This window comes from Schistocerca gregaria, chromosome 2 (assembly GCF_023897955.1).
Source record: "Schistocerca gregaria isolate iqSchGreg1 chromosome 2, iqSchGreg1.2, whole genome shotgun sequence".
NCBI lineage: Eukaryota > Metazoa > Arthropoda > Insecta > Orthoptera > Acrididae > Schistocerca > Schistocerca gregaria.
In genome coordinates, this window is record NC_064921.1 from 916,450,422 (window position 1) to 916,465,578 (window position 15,157).

Below are 15,157 nucleotides of genomic sequence, written 5' to 3' on the forward strand. Positions count from 1 at the left end.
GTCGGTCATATTTTGAGCACATTCAGTATCCGCTTTTTGAGGAGTAGCCTTATTAATTATGACCCACAGTGTAATTTTTGATACCAGCTGCATTACTGTTGGAATGAATAGCTTTTTTAAAGCAGTTTGTTTCATCTTCAGCTTTCACCAATGTCTTTTCCCTTATTGATAACCGTTTCCATTTAGTTTTCGTATACGGTAGTTCATAAACCGAAACCAGTCACCCAACTGCTTCTTTATACTACTATCAGGTCAAAATAATTTATAGTAGACTGAATAACACAAAGAGATAGCTTTCATGTAGCAATACTTAAGACACTTTTATTTTTGTTTTTTAGTGCAAACGAAAGTTCAGGGCGAAAGCATTTGGCTTTACTTTTGAAGAGCAATTTGTCGTCAATCAGAAATCGTCACAGTATTTTAGGAGGTAGCGCCTTAGAGCTCAGTCAACGAAATGCGACTTTTTTGCTGGGTTCGATGAAGAGAAAATTCGCTTTCTATGTTTCCATCGGGAGACATTTGCATGCTGGGTCCTGATCAGTACGCTCTAAACCTGTCACCCAACCAGGCATGATCGTTTCCCTCAAAAGGAAAATATTCGTTGCACATCAAGACGAATTCATGGTGAAGCTTTATAGAATGAATGTCTCGTTAATTGACAATGTTAAGTATTATTAATGTTGTGTTTTATGTTGCCAAGCCGGCCGAAGTGGCCTTGCGGTTCTAGGCGCTGCCGTCTGGAACCGCGAGACGGCTACGGTCGCAGGTTCGAATCCTGCCTCGGGCATGGGTGTGTGTGATGTCCTTAGGTTAGTTAGGTTTAACTAGTTCTAAGTTATAGGGGACTAATGACCTCAGAAATTGACTCCCATAGTGCTCCGAGCCATTTGAACCATCATATTTTGCCAAGATTAATGTAAATCCTCAATTTTTTATGTTCATGATAAAAATAAAGTGTAATTTCGTAGGAATGGAAGAGACGGAATTTATTAAGACAGAGAACGTATTTCCCTTTATACAATTTGCTAAATTTCGTAATGGAGACATCGCCGGAAATCATTCCTCTAAAAAGAATCACGCCAAATGTTTCTGTGATATTTGTCGAGGAGCACCGTTGACAAAAGTAAAACAAAACGAAAAAAGACAGGACTTTACAGTTTGCTGAAAGCGTTTCGCGGACGTCTTTAGAACGCCGCTGTGGAGGCGCGTCGGCCGGTACAACCATTTCGACGAGGGCGGCAACTCCCTTTGTTCGGCCGTATTCAGCGCCCCCGCTCCACGGCGAGATCTCGCTCTCATTCAGACGGCACCTCCGCACTTGCTGTGCCGCCAAAGAGCTTATTACCGAGGCTTTGTTATAGCAGCTTACGCCTGCTCGGCAGCGGGCACGCCGACAACAAATTAGACCAAAAGACGGCGGGCGCCCGTCCTCTCACGCAGCTGCGAGCTCTAAGGCCTTGTAATCTCGGCTGTTTGGTTCTCTGATTAATCAGGAAAGGAGCGCCGTCATAAAGGGACATGTGTCGCCGGGTTCGCTCACGAAACTGCGCGTCCTGCGCCCCTGTCGAGCAGCCGGGGATCTAGAGCTTCGAAGCAAGTGCTATGCGGGGCTCGATTTCTACTGCTACGGTCGCAGGTTCGAATCCTGCCTCGGGCATGGATGTGTGTGATGTCCTTAGGTTAGTTAGGTTTACATAGTTCTAAGTTCTAGGGGACTGATGACCACAGATGTTAAGTCCCATAGTGCTCAGAGCCATTTGAACCATTTTTTGAGAAGGCAAAATATTATGACCTACTTAGCGGCGAGTTGGTCCACATTTGGATCGCGGTACAAAAACAATTTTGCGTGGCGCAGACTCGACAAGTGTTTGGTTGAGATATATGGCACCAGAGGTCTTCCTGTAAATTAAGAGTCGTTGGTTTTTTGCAAAAAGCTGACAAGCGCTGGCGTCTTACATGTGTTCCACCGCGGGTCAGATGAGGCGAATTGGATGGCCAAGACATCGACGTAAGTTACTGTACGGCCGGCTGCATCAGGATTCTGCTGTGACATAAAGGTGTCCTTCCGGAATATGGCATTGCTCTAGGAGAAGACATCAAGTAGTGATGTCCACATAGTCGAACAGCTGTCATAAGCCAACCAATAATGTTTACTTAGTCGAATAGTTGCCATTGTATTAGACCTTTAGTATTAATCGAGGCCACAATGACAGCTATTCTACTACGTAAACATTATTGGTTGACATATGACTTCCGTTGGATTATATTGACAGTACTACTTGATGTCTTCTGCAAGAACGTTGCCATATTCCAGTAGGACAACTTTATGTCACAGCAGAATCCTGACACAGCCGGTAGTCATCGAAAGTACACGGAAATAGTTCACCACGCTTCCCATCTGACCCAGCTTCTCCACTTACCACACTCTACTGATGTAGCGCCCCTGCCAATTATCATTATTACTCGCGACTTCGCGCCGATTCCCGTAAGATTTCGAGCGTGGTGTGAATCTGTGCAATGAAAGGATAATCGACCAGCCTTACATCCATTATATATGTCGTCTGCGGGGGTACTGCTTGATGGCCCCCACTGAATCAGTCGGTACCGGCGTCGACTTCTCTCGACGGCGCGATGGACGCTTTGCTTGTCTCTGCTACACTCAGGCCGGAGGTAATAAAAATGAACGATGATGTCAGTACGAACAAGTTGTCTGTCCCGACTCCACGGTTGTTGATCATGGAGCTGTACCATCCTCCGCTTTTCTGTCATCTCGCCACGTGTCGGACAATAGCTGTTCCGCCATCCGACAAGGAACAGCATGTTAGGAAGCAATGGTCGCCGAGGAAACGGAAGAGACAACGCCGTACCCCTTCTGATTACTGCCTCCATCGGATGTGTGCACTGGATAAGGATCCTGCTACTGATGGTGCGTTTTCTCTGTCGTTCTGACACCTGAAGACGCGACGTCTTTCGCCAGTCAGCGCCCATCTTCCCCCGCATGTGCCTGATGCGGTTGCCTCCGCTTTTCTGTCTGAGGCTACCTGTGGGAACACCTCTGACAGAGTTCCCCTGAACCGGCCCAGTGAGACAGCTGTTTCCTGGGCAGACGACGTCGATGCTGAGGATGGACATTCTGGAAGTGTACAGAGCGATGGGGCCCCCTTCTCCCTTGGTGGGATCGGCTCCCTCCCCGTCAAAGAGATGTTCCCTCCCACGGGGCTCTAACAGGGAGTTCCCTGTCGTTTGCGCGCGTTTGAATCGCCCCTCCTCCTGACGATGGTGCCTTGTTAGACTTATCACATAACCACGGTCAGTGACAACAACATTCGCGTGCGCCACAAACTGGCTTTACTCCATAACATGCTGTTCACTGCGGACGTTGGCATTGCTCTCCTTCAGGGTGTGCACGTTGCATGCTTCTCACGGATTTACGGGATATGTCTCTCATGCTTCCCCTACTGGCAGTGGGGTGGCGATCCTCTTACCTTACGGTAGCCTCGCTGATGCAGTTGCCTCTCTCCCTAATTCCAGAGCTACGGCTCTCACTTTCAGTGGCGGCAGGATCGTCAGTGTGTATGCGCCATGAAAGTTACACCTTTTCTCAGAGACAGTCATGCCTCATACCCTGGGTCCTTAGAATGCATTGATGATGAGAGGGGATTTCAACTGCACCCAGGCGCCCAAAGACCGACTACCACATCACTCTCCGTGCTCGGAGCTAGCGACAATTCTCTGGCATCTCAGCCTTGAGTATTCTTGTGAGTATGTTCACGGTGATCGTCCGGGGTTTACGCATTCTTTCAGCCGCCTCGATCGTGCTTCAATCTCCCACGATATTTTCAGTGGGTGCAGGATGCTGAAGTCTGGCTCATTGTGTTCTCTGGCCATGAAACATATACCTGCGCCATCAATCTCTGTTGCTAAAGGGTGTGCCGCGGCCGTCGACCATGGAAACTGGAGATGATCCGTCTTATTTCACCCGACTGCCGGCAGCTCACCCCGACCACATGGACAATTGTCGTCAACGCCGTGACGCTTATCAGTCTGCCGTGTATTGGTGGGTGCTCTGTGCAAAGCCTGCCCTCTGTAAGGTTGGTTCAAATGACTCCGAGTACTATGGGAGTTAACTTCTGAGGTCATTATAACTACTTAAACCTGACTAACCTAAGGACAACACACACATCCATGCCCTAGGCAGGATTCGAACCTGCGACCGTAGCAGTCGCACGGTTGCAGACTGTAGCGCCTACAACCGCTCGGCCACCGCGGCCAGCCCTCTGTAAGGCCTTGATTGATTATGGAAGGTAGATTGCAACGTGGCTGTGACGAACTCAGGAATTTTCTTTCACCATTCTCGAGGAATGCACTATGGCGCCGTATTCGCCAGAGAGCAAGGTGATTGTGAATCGTGCCAAGGCATAGCTCACATCCCTTTCTCACCGCCGCCAGGGAGCGCACACACGACAGGTTATTGCACGATCGGCCATGTAGGTATCATGTCACAGCGGAATGACGCCACCGTCGGAGGACTCTGTTCTTACGACCGATGATGGACGGCGTTTTGATATCCAGCTGGATATTAGGTCTGCCCTCCACGCACATTATGTTATGCTGTACTTAGAACGACGTCACCACCCTGACAACATTAAGGCGGTCCCCAGACTCTCCTTTGGCTCGGTTTCCGTGGATACGACGATGGATCTGCTTGCTAACATCAAAGAGGACGAAGTCCATGATGCTATCCAGGAGGGTTATAGGAACGAACAGGTCGCCTGGCCCTGACGGCTTCCGACTGGAATTTTATCGGACATTTCGTCCCCTTCTGGCGCCAATGTGGACGGAAATTTCTCAGGACCTTATGTCACCTTTCGTGCCAGACGGTTTCCTCAATGGTTTCCTGATATCTTTAAGCCTCGGAGTACCTCACGGAGATGCAATTGCCGACCTTGAAGTTACTCAGCAGCGACATGAAGATCTTTACCCGGCAACTCGGTACTTGGTTTCCCCCGATCAAACTTTTTTGGGAGACGCCAATAACATCCGCACTGCCCTCTATCGCTCTAGGGACATAATCCTTCCTACTCGCGCTTGTCATATGCCTCTACTGTTAGCAGCTCTTGACTTTATCTTGGCGTTCGATCACGTAGATCACGACTACCTGAAAGAGTTGCCCCGCAATATGGGATACCCTGAGACAACCGTAGACGTCGTAAGGCATCTCCTTCGTGGTGGTGCGTCTCGTGTACTCCACAATGGCCGTCTCACTCCTCCCATCTCAGTGCGTCAAGGCTGCCCGCTTCCAGCACTGTTGTATGCATTCGCCCTGGAACCGTTGCTGGGATGTCTCTCGGTGACCATGTATTCTGCTGCACTGCTTATGTAGGCGACCTCGTCTTCGCTCTTCGTAAGACTCTGAGGTCAGGCAGTCACTGGCATGGGTCACAACCTATGGTAGCTGCCTTAACAACGGACACAATATATAAGTGTATATTTGGCGTCACGTATCCATCACGTGGCACAGACACTTCCTATTCTACCATCCATGGCCCACCGCATACTCACTGAATGGAGTTCATCAGTTTGCCGCGGCTTGCTGTTCAAGGTAAGGTACGAGTCCCTCACCCTACCGCGGTGCAGGAGCGGCTTAGATGTATACGAGTATCATGTGCCTGACGGAGCGAAAACTCTTTTCCTTGGCTCTCACATGGCGTTGCGACGCCTTTGTCCTATGTGCCTTAACAGCCTATTTCTGGAGGCCCTGCACTCCACTCTCTCTCAGCATCTATCCCGCTTTCGGACGTCCCGCCACCCTTCTTTTACTTCCGCCACTTTTTCGTCGACCTGAACTACGATAATGCTAGGGCACTTGCAACCCAATATGACAATCTATGGAATTCTTCAGCAGCACAGGTCGCCAAATGTTGTTGCGGGGAAGCATCCCCACGTCGACGGGCCTGCCGTTTGGCGATCGGTGTGCGCTCCTTATCTTGACACTGACGTCGAGTTTGCTTGGTACCACACAGTCAATGGAAAGGGAGAATTCCGGTCACGCCTTCATAGGATGCAACTCGCAGACACTCCGTTTTGGGTCACCTGTGATGTTTTGGACACAGACGAGCATCGCCTGGTGTAGGGATCGGCAAGAACTGTTTGGGTATTTGTGCAACATATGTTGTCCCTAATCACTTGTTCGACTCCTCATCATATACCTACTCAAGTGCTCGTCTGTACGGGCGCGGGATGCTTCCCGCAAGGGGAGACGAACTCTGTGAAGTGGATTTGTGGACATGCAGCATACTACTTGTTTGCTGATGGCGCCGGCCACCGTGACCGATCAGTTCTAGACACTTCAGTCCGGAACCACGCGGCTGCTACGGTCACAGGTTCGAATCTTGCCTTGGGCATGGATTGTGTGATGTCCATAGGTCAGTTAGGTTTAAGTAGTTCTAAGTTTACGGGACTGATGACCTCAGATGTTAAATCCTATAGTGCTTAGAGCCATTTTAACAAGCCATTTTGCTGATGGCGAGAAAAGTATCCCTGGTTTTTGGCGGTTCCTTAACGAACACCATTGCGCAGCCGCCCGCAATCCAAAATACAGACAAATTTTCTCCGACTTTCTTGGCAGTGTCTTGCTTAACCCACCCCAGGACTGAGGTGTTCCTGTCATGAAGAGTTGATCCCTGCCTCTTCCACAATTACAACCAATGTGTTCTCTGGTCATCGGAATGGTCTTCTCGGAAAAAGTATACGTCGGTAGCCTCAATGAGTCTGAGTCTTGTTGCGCCCTGCTCCTCGCGACGCAGGTTTCCTGCTGTTCTCGGTGGCGTTTATGTTAAATTAAGGAAAGAGCTATAGCTAAATAAAAACTTGATGTTCATTGAATCTCTACTCCACTTTCCTTACGCTTTCCTTGGTTCCTAGAGGGAGGGAACGGGACATGGTGACCAGGCCTCGGGTTGCGACCGCTACTCACTTTGCCCACACCCCTCCCTCTCGGCGCCAGGAAACTTCCTATAAATTGAAAATAAAAGTGGTCAAAGCATCCGTCTAGTCAGCAGGAGATAGTGTCATTAATTCCTTTGTCTTTTGATTCATGATGGCTGGAGAATGCCCGAAAGAACAAACATCACACATGTAATTAACTGAATCACTGGGTCAACATGAGAACAGTAGTTTGACGAGCAAGGCACAAGTAGTCAGGTGTTGGCTGTTACGTACAGTCTCTAAATAACTGTGAAGTGCTGGGTAGATTTTACTTCTCACTGTACCAGTTCCTAGGGCTCCTTCCCGTGGCATTCACGTTTGGAGCGTCGGAACAATAATTGCTTAAACGCCCCTGCGCGATTTATAATTAGTCAGCTGGAGCAATAGATGGAAAGTTGTAATATATTCTTGGATGCGTCACTCGAAAAAGGTTGCTGAAACGTTGTGAGCAGGTTTTCGCAGGTTACTTTGTTTCTCTTCAGTCTTTTCAGAATCTCCGTGACATTCTACCCTACGTCTAACAAACCTGTGAGTGTTCGGACTGCTCTTCTTTGGATACGTTCAATATCCTCTGTTAGTCGTACTTGGTACGGGAGGAACAGAAATGATGAATGCTCTAAAATGGGTCCCACAAATGCTTTATAAGAAATTTCCTTTGTAGACGGCTTTCGTTACCCTAGTATCCTAACAAATCTGCAACGTGCTTTACCTACAACTACTTTAAAATCTTTTAGTGTTATGGCTGGATAACTGTGTATTTTTTTCATACAATACTTCGTTGTAGATAACTGCATCCTCTGCAGAATGTATGAGGTTACTATCTGCGAGGTCATTGAAATGCAATGTGAAGAGCACGTTGCCATGCCTGAAGTTGCTTCTACATCTGTCGATGACTCACAGTCCAAGATAAAATGCTATGTCCTCCCAAACGAGAAATCCAATCCCACTTTCTCTTAATGCTCCATACTATCATACCTCAGATAATAAGTGTAAGTGTGGTATTCAGTCAAATGCTTTCCGGAAGCCAATGAACAGTGCATTTAGGAACTGCTTTGATCCATTGTTTTCATAATTTTATAAAATAAAGAAGTGAGTTGGATCATATAAGTGCGATGTTTTTGGAACCTATGCTAATGGCGTGGAGGAGGTCATTCCGTTTTTTGTATCCCGTCTGGAAGGCGGCGCGTGGTTCTGCTCCTGTAAACTGAAGGGTAGGCCGAATGTAGGAAGTGAGTAGGAGCACGAAAAGGTGAAATGCTTCGGTACTGCGTTTGAATTTAAATCACCTTTACTTTAGGAAGAATATGAATACATAGTAACATGAATACCTAACTTTGCACTGAGGAGCACGTAGGTGCGAAACCGGATGTATCCAAGCTCATAAAAGTTACACAGGCAAACTCTGTAGTGGCTCGCCCACTATGAAATACAAACAATGTTGCTTGGTCGTCTACTCGGGTTCAAATGGGTTGAATCTGGAGCGGCGCTCGTAGAGCTGCACAGCGCCGGCTAGAGGGCCTTGTCGTCGGTGTCGGTGTCGCAATGCCACCTTAAGAACTTTTACTTACGCCGTGGCATCGTAGCTACCGATACCACGCTGTTGGAGATATCTCATTATGTGTGTGGTGAAAATACGTTCTAGAGGTGTGCAACCGATGAAAGTATGTGATATTAATCGGTAGTTTAGTGAATCTCTTGTGTTTTCGTTGCACCCTGATGCTTCGTTAAAATTTACCGATTTCAGTTCTTTCTCGACGCCTCTGATACTAGTCTTTGAACTGTTGAGAGAATTAACTAGTGACTAGACTCCAAGTTTCTGATTTGTAAAGGAAGATTTGTAAAAGAAGTTCGGCGTTTCCGCTTTTGCTTTGATGTCTTTCGTATGCTGTGTCATCCATCAATGTCTGGACATAAACTTCAGTGGGCATTCTAATTATCGTCTTCTGTTCCCTCAGTCGGTCGTCCATCTCCCAGAACGTCGGCCCCGGTCGGGTTGTACGATCGCGGGCCGCGTCAGAGAGCTGCTCTCCGGGCTTGGGGTTTTCCCTCTTCCACCACCTTTACGGGCCTCTCTGCATACACCCCCGTGGTATGTGCCCCGCCCTTGCCTTCGGCTCGAATTGGCACAAGGCCCGAAGGACTGTCCTTCCGGAAGCCTTCCGCCGCCGCTTTCTTTCCATCCTTGCCACGTATCAGGGCTCTGGCGTTGTTTACACTGACGGTTCGGTGGTTGCTGGTCGTGTCGGTTGTGGGACTCTAGGAGACCACTACGAACAACATTCATTGCCGGCTGGCTGCAGCGTTTTCACTGCTGAGCTGGTCGCCGTCTTTCGTGCCCTAGAGTATAACCGCTCCCGCTAAGGAGAGACCTTCGTTATCTGTAGCGACTTCCTAAGTAGTTTACGAGCTGTCGACCAGTACTTCCCTCGCTCTCGTCTGGTGATGGTTGTCCAGGAGTCCCTCCATACTCTTGCCCGTTGCGGCCGCTCTGTGATCTTTGTGTGGACCCCTTGTCATGTCGGCATCCCGGGCAATGAACTTGTTGACCGCCTGGCCAAACAAGCCACCAGTGAACCAACTCTGGACATTGGCCTCCCGGAGACTGATTTGCGAGCTGTCTTACGCCGCAAAGTTTTCGAACTTTGGGACACTGAATGGCGCGCCCTGCATTCACCAAACAAATTTCGGGCCATCGAGGAGACTACCGGTGTGTGGCACTGCTCCTTGCGGGCGGGTATCTCGCAAGGAGTCTGTTGTCCTCTGCCGGCTGCGCATTGGGCACACATGGATGACGCAAGGCCACTTATTGCGCCGAGGGGACCCACCTCGCTGCCGCTCTCCGTTTTGACGGTGGTCCACATTTTGTTGTAGTGTACCCTTTTAGCTGTGCTCAGGCAGGCGTTCGCGCTGCCTGACACGCTCCCTGCCCTTTTAACAAATGACACTACCACGGCAGGATTAGTTTTGCGTTTTATTCGGGCAAGTTTTTTTTATCACTTATCTGTTTGCAAAGTTTTTTCTTTTGGGTCTGTCCTTTAGCCTACGATTTTAGACAGTTCTAGTGTGTTTCTCGGTGGGTGGCTTTTCCTTTTTTGTCTCTATGGTCGGCCAACCACTGTCACACCCTGTGTGATTTTAATTCCTTTCGCCTGGTCTCTGTCTAAGTCTTTCTTGTCCTGTGTCGTCTGCTATCTTTTCCATTGTTCCTTTTTATTCTGTGTGGGTGTTTGAAATTTTGGAACAAGGGACCGATGACCGTAGCAGTCTAGTCCCTTTAATCCCCCAAACCAACCAACCAACCATTAAGTTTCTCTGTATCACCAGAATTTCTTTGTCTTCGTAAGCAACATTTTGGTAATATTCTGCTGCTGTAGTGATTGAAAACTTCCCGCACTGACTTTTAGGCGGCCAAACACGTGTCATTCAGCATCTCGCCATCTATTGTACTGTAGTCACTGTTATTTAGAAGTATTTTTACAGTGACGCGTACCATGCAGGTCTTTCACAGTACGAACCGTTCTTCTAGGTACATATCGATCCAGTGCATGTTAAGAGCAACCCCAGCCTTTGCGTGAAGTAATTTAGGAACACGACGGGAAACCTAAATTATAATTGCTGGATAGAGAATGGAACGACCATCCTCCTTAACCTTCACGCGCTCGCGCGGGCGGTGAAGTGACCGCCTTTCTGCAATTTCGCGCCATACTTACTCCACAAAGGTAACGAGGCGGTGGGAGGGACATGTATTCTCTAGTTGCACCTTTTTCCGACAGATGCTGCTCAAAGTTCGTCCAAGTCGCACCTCTCTGCCTCTCAGGACAAGTTCAAATAGGTCCGAACACGTTCGGCGGTCAGTTTACTGCCTTGCGAGCGCTTACGGCACTTACAAAAACGGTCAGTTAACGCCTTGTGACCGCTTACGAGACTTTGTTGTACTTGTCTACTTCGGAATGTATTTCTTTTTGTAATTCCCCTATATTTCCTCAATTTTATAGCCTCATCCAAATCTCAAGTGAATGTGCTCTACTTTCTATAAATTTTGCCATTCACAAATTCTGTTTTTCTTTCAACTTTAGCACTTCGTCATTCTAAAAAATTTCTGTTGGCAAAAGTAACTATTATTTTTCTTTTTTAAAGGGAACGGTGAAACCTTACGTCTTATGACATACACAGAATCTTGGCTGAATGTGAGAGAGAGGAAGCAGAGGGGAAAGGCCACAAGGAATCCCTAGAAGATGACGTTTCCGATGACCCACATTATGAACAAGAAGGGATTGAAGATGGTATACATCAAAGTGAGTCGGAAATTGGTTTGGAAAACGGGGGAGAAAATGACATAGATCAACAGGAGCTACCAACAAATAACATCAGATTTTATATAGGTAAGGACATGGAAACTATTTGGGCTAGTAGTGCCAATATTACCAGCACAAAATCAAAGCCAAAATGTAAAATCAAAACTCTACCAGGTTCTAGAGAACAAGCCAGACAATGTGAAACTCGACTGAAGAGTTTTCAGTGTGTAACAACTCCCGAAATGGTAGAAGGGATCGTAAGGTACACGAATATTTATATTGGAAGGAAAAAAATTGGCACGTCAAGCACTGGCAGAAGGAAGCAGTGACTCTGAAGTACGTGAAGGGCGACAACAACGGCTGAAATGCTAGCATTGTTTGGTGCTCTGTTTTTGATTGCGTTCAAAAGAGGAAACCGTGCAAATTTCTCTGAATATTTCAATAGCAATGGAACAGGTCTGACAATTTCGGGAGCCAATTTCAGCATAAATAAATTTAGATTTTTGCTACTAGCTATAAGATTTGATGACCTAAACACGAGATAGGAATGCCAAGCAACGGACAATTTCCTCCTATGCGAGAAATTTTGTCTTCTTTCACTGATAACAGCCAAAAATCATTCAGTTTAGGGGAATTTGTCACTTTTGATGAGATACTGGTTGCGTTTAGAGGACGATGTTCATTCATCCAGTACATGTCTCAGAAACCAGCCAAATATGGGTTAAAAATGTATGCATTGTGTGATGCACGCAACTTTTTATACATATAATTTAGAAGTGTACTGCGGAAAACAAGTGCCAGGCCCTAACGTACTCTCCAACAAACCATACGGCTTGGTCGCTAGATTGGTTGAATACATAGAAGGAACAAATAGAAATGCTACAACTGATAATTATTTTTCAAGTTACCCGTTGCTGAAAACCTCGTTAGAAAAGGCCTCTCTTTTTAGGTACAATGAGAAAAAATAAAAAATACATTCTCCCAGAATTTGTGACTAAATGGAAATGCAGTGGCAGGATATTACATGTTGGTTGTCAAGATGACAAAACTTTGATTTCTATGATTACAAAAAAAAGGAAAGCTTTAGTAGTGCTCTCCACAATGCATGATACCGACATCATTGATGAAGATACCAAAAAATCTGTACAAACCACAGACTATAATTGAACCAAGGGTGGAGTTGATACTGTAGCTCCAGAATTTCAACATCAAGAAGAACACAACGGTGGCCTGCATGTATATTTTTCCGGTTACTTGACTTGGCAGGAATAAATTCGTTACGCATTTTTCAATTCAACACAGGTAATATGAAAGAAAAACCGAGTAGACAATTCTTACATGCGTTATCTTTGAAACTGATGGGCGAAAACCTGAAAGAAAGAGCTAAATTGAAGCATTTACCAAAAGATTTGTTAGTATTTTTGGAAAATTACAGAGAGAGTGACGTAGAGTATCAAGTTGTATGAACCACTACAAGGAGAGCAATAAGTGTGGCTCAAAAAATAATATAACAACAAAGCGAAAATGCGGCGAATGTGGAAGAAACGTCTGTCTACGACATTCAACCACGACAGTTACGTGCAATAATTGTTGTCAGGTTCAAAACGGAAATGAAATGAATACAGACTAATAAGCATTTTTCATCTAAGAGGAATGTATATGTGGTTTTCAATCAAACAGTTTTTTTTTCAAAGCAAAATTAGCTTTTCTTGTTTCGAGTTAAAACAGTGAATAACTCTAGTCTTAAGTATTACGTTATATAGTCCCAAAATATTACAATTAAAAAAAATGTTCTTATATTTCATTTCGGTATTTGACATCCTTTTTGAATTTCATTGTATGTTTTCTTGTTAAATAAATAATTTTCATTACAAATGTGTTTGCAATATTGAGTGAGATATCCTAAGTCGATAATTTATGGAAATACGACATTTAAAAACGGAGAACCTCAAGAGACTAATGAAAACTCTCGGGCGGTCGGCCGACCGACCGCGCGAGCGGTCGCGTGACTACACTCCTGGAAATTGAAATAAGAACACCGTGAATTCATTGTCCAAGGAAGGGGAAACTTTATTGACACATTCCTGGGGTCAGATACATCACATGATCACACTGACAGAACTACAGGCACATAGACACAGGCAACAGAGCATGCACAATGTCGGCACTAGTACAATGTATATCCACCTTTCGCAGCAATGCAGGTTGCTATTCTCCCATGGAGACGATCGTAGAAATGCTGGATGTAGTCCTGTGGAACGGCTTGCCATGCCATTTCCACCTGGCGCCTCAGTTGGACCAGCGTTCGTGCTGGACGTGCAGACCGCGTGAGACGACGCTTCATCCAGTCCCAAACATGCTCAATGGGGGACAGATCCGGAGATCTTGCTGGCCAGGGTAGTTGACTTACACCTTCTAGAGCACGTTGGGTGGCACGGGATACATGCGGACGTGCATTGTCCTGTTGGAACAGCAAGTTCCCTTACCGGTCTAGGAATGGTAGAACGATGGGTTCGATGACGTTTTGGATGTACCGTGCACTATTCAGTGTCCCCTCGACGATCACCAGAGGTATACGGCCAGTGTAGGAGATCGCTCCCCACACCATGATGCCGGGTGTTGGCCCTGTGTGCCTCGGTCGTATGCAGTCCTGATTGTGGCGCTCATCTGCACGGCACCAAACACGCATTCGACCATCATTGGCACCAAGGCAGAAGCGACTCTCATCGGTGAAGCCGACACGTCTCCATTCGTCCCTCCATTCACGCCTGTCGCGACACCACTGGAGGCGGGCTGCACGATGTTGGGGCGTGAGCGGAAGACGGCCTAACGGTGTGCGGGACCGTAGCCCAGCTTCATGGAGACTGTTGCTAATGGTCCTCGCCGATACCCCAGGAGCAACAGTGTCCCTAATTTGCTGGGAAGTGGCGGTGCGGTCCCCTACGGCACTGCGTAGGATCCTACGGTCTTGGCGTGCATCCGTGCGTCGCTGCGGTCCGGTCCCAGGTCGACGGGCACGTGCACCTTCCGCCGACCACTGGCGACAACATCGATGTAGTGTGGAGACCTCACGCCCCACGTTTTGAGCAATTCGGCGGTACGTCCACCCGGCCTCCCGCATGCCCACTATACGCCCTCGCTCAAAGTCCGTCAACTGCACATACGGTTCACGTCCACGCTGTCGCGGCATGCTACCAGTGTTAAAGACTGCGATGGAGCTCCGTACGCCACGGCAAACTGGCTGACACTGACGGCGGCGGTGCACAAATGCTGCGCAGCTAGCGCCATTCGACGGCCAACACCGCGGTTCCTGGTATGTCCGCTGTGCCGTGCGTGTGATCATTGCTTGTACAGCCCTCTCGCAGTGTCCGGAGCAAGTATGGTGGGTCTGACACACCGGCGTCAATGTGTTCTGTTTTCCATTTCCAGGAGTGTATTTCTAGCGCGAGCGCATGAAGGGTAATACAATGGCAATGTATTAAAAACACTGAACACCACTGTTCTACAAACAAGTTATTTAACAACGTGATAAACTAGAACTACTCTGATTGTCAATTTATCAATAGAAGTCGCCACACACACACACACACACACACACACACACACACACACACACACACACACAGAGTATTCACACTTCATATTTAAAGTAACATTACACAAACTATCAGCTGAGATCAGAAGCAAGTGCCTGTTACCTTGCCTCAGAAACTGAGTTAGCATACCTGCACAAGGAAATAGGTTTCGAGGTCAGAAAGAAAAACGAAATGTTCGTATTATCCATCGTAGAGTTTCGCTATACGCTTTTTCAGTAAAAGGGAAACAAACGTTATGTTGGAAAGTATTATCTGAACTTACAGAGATGATGATGATGA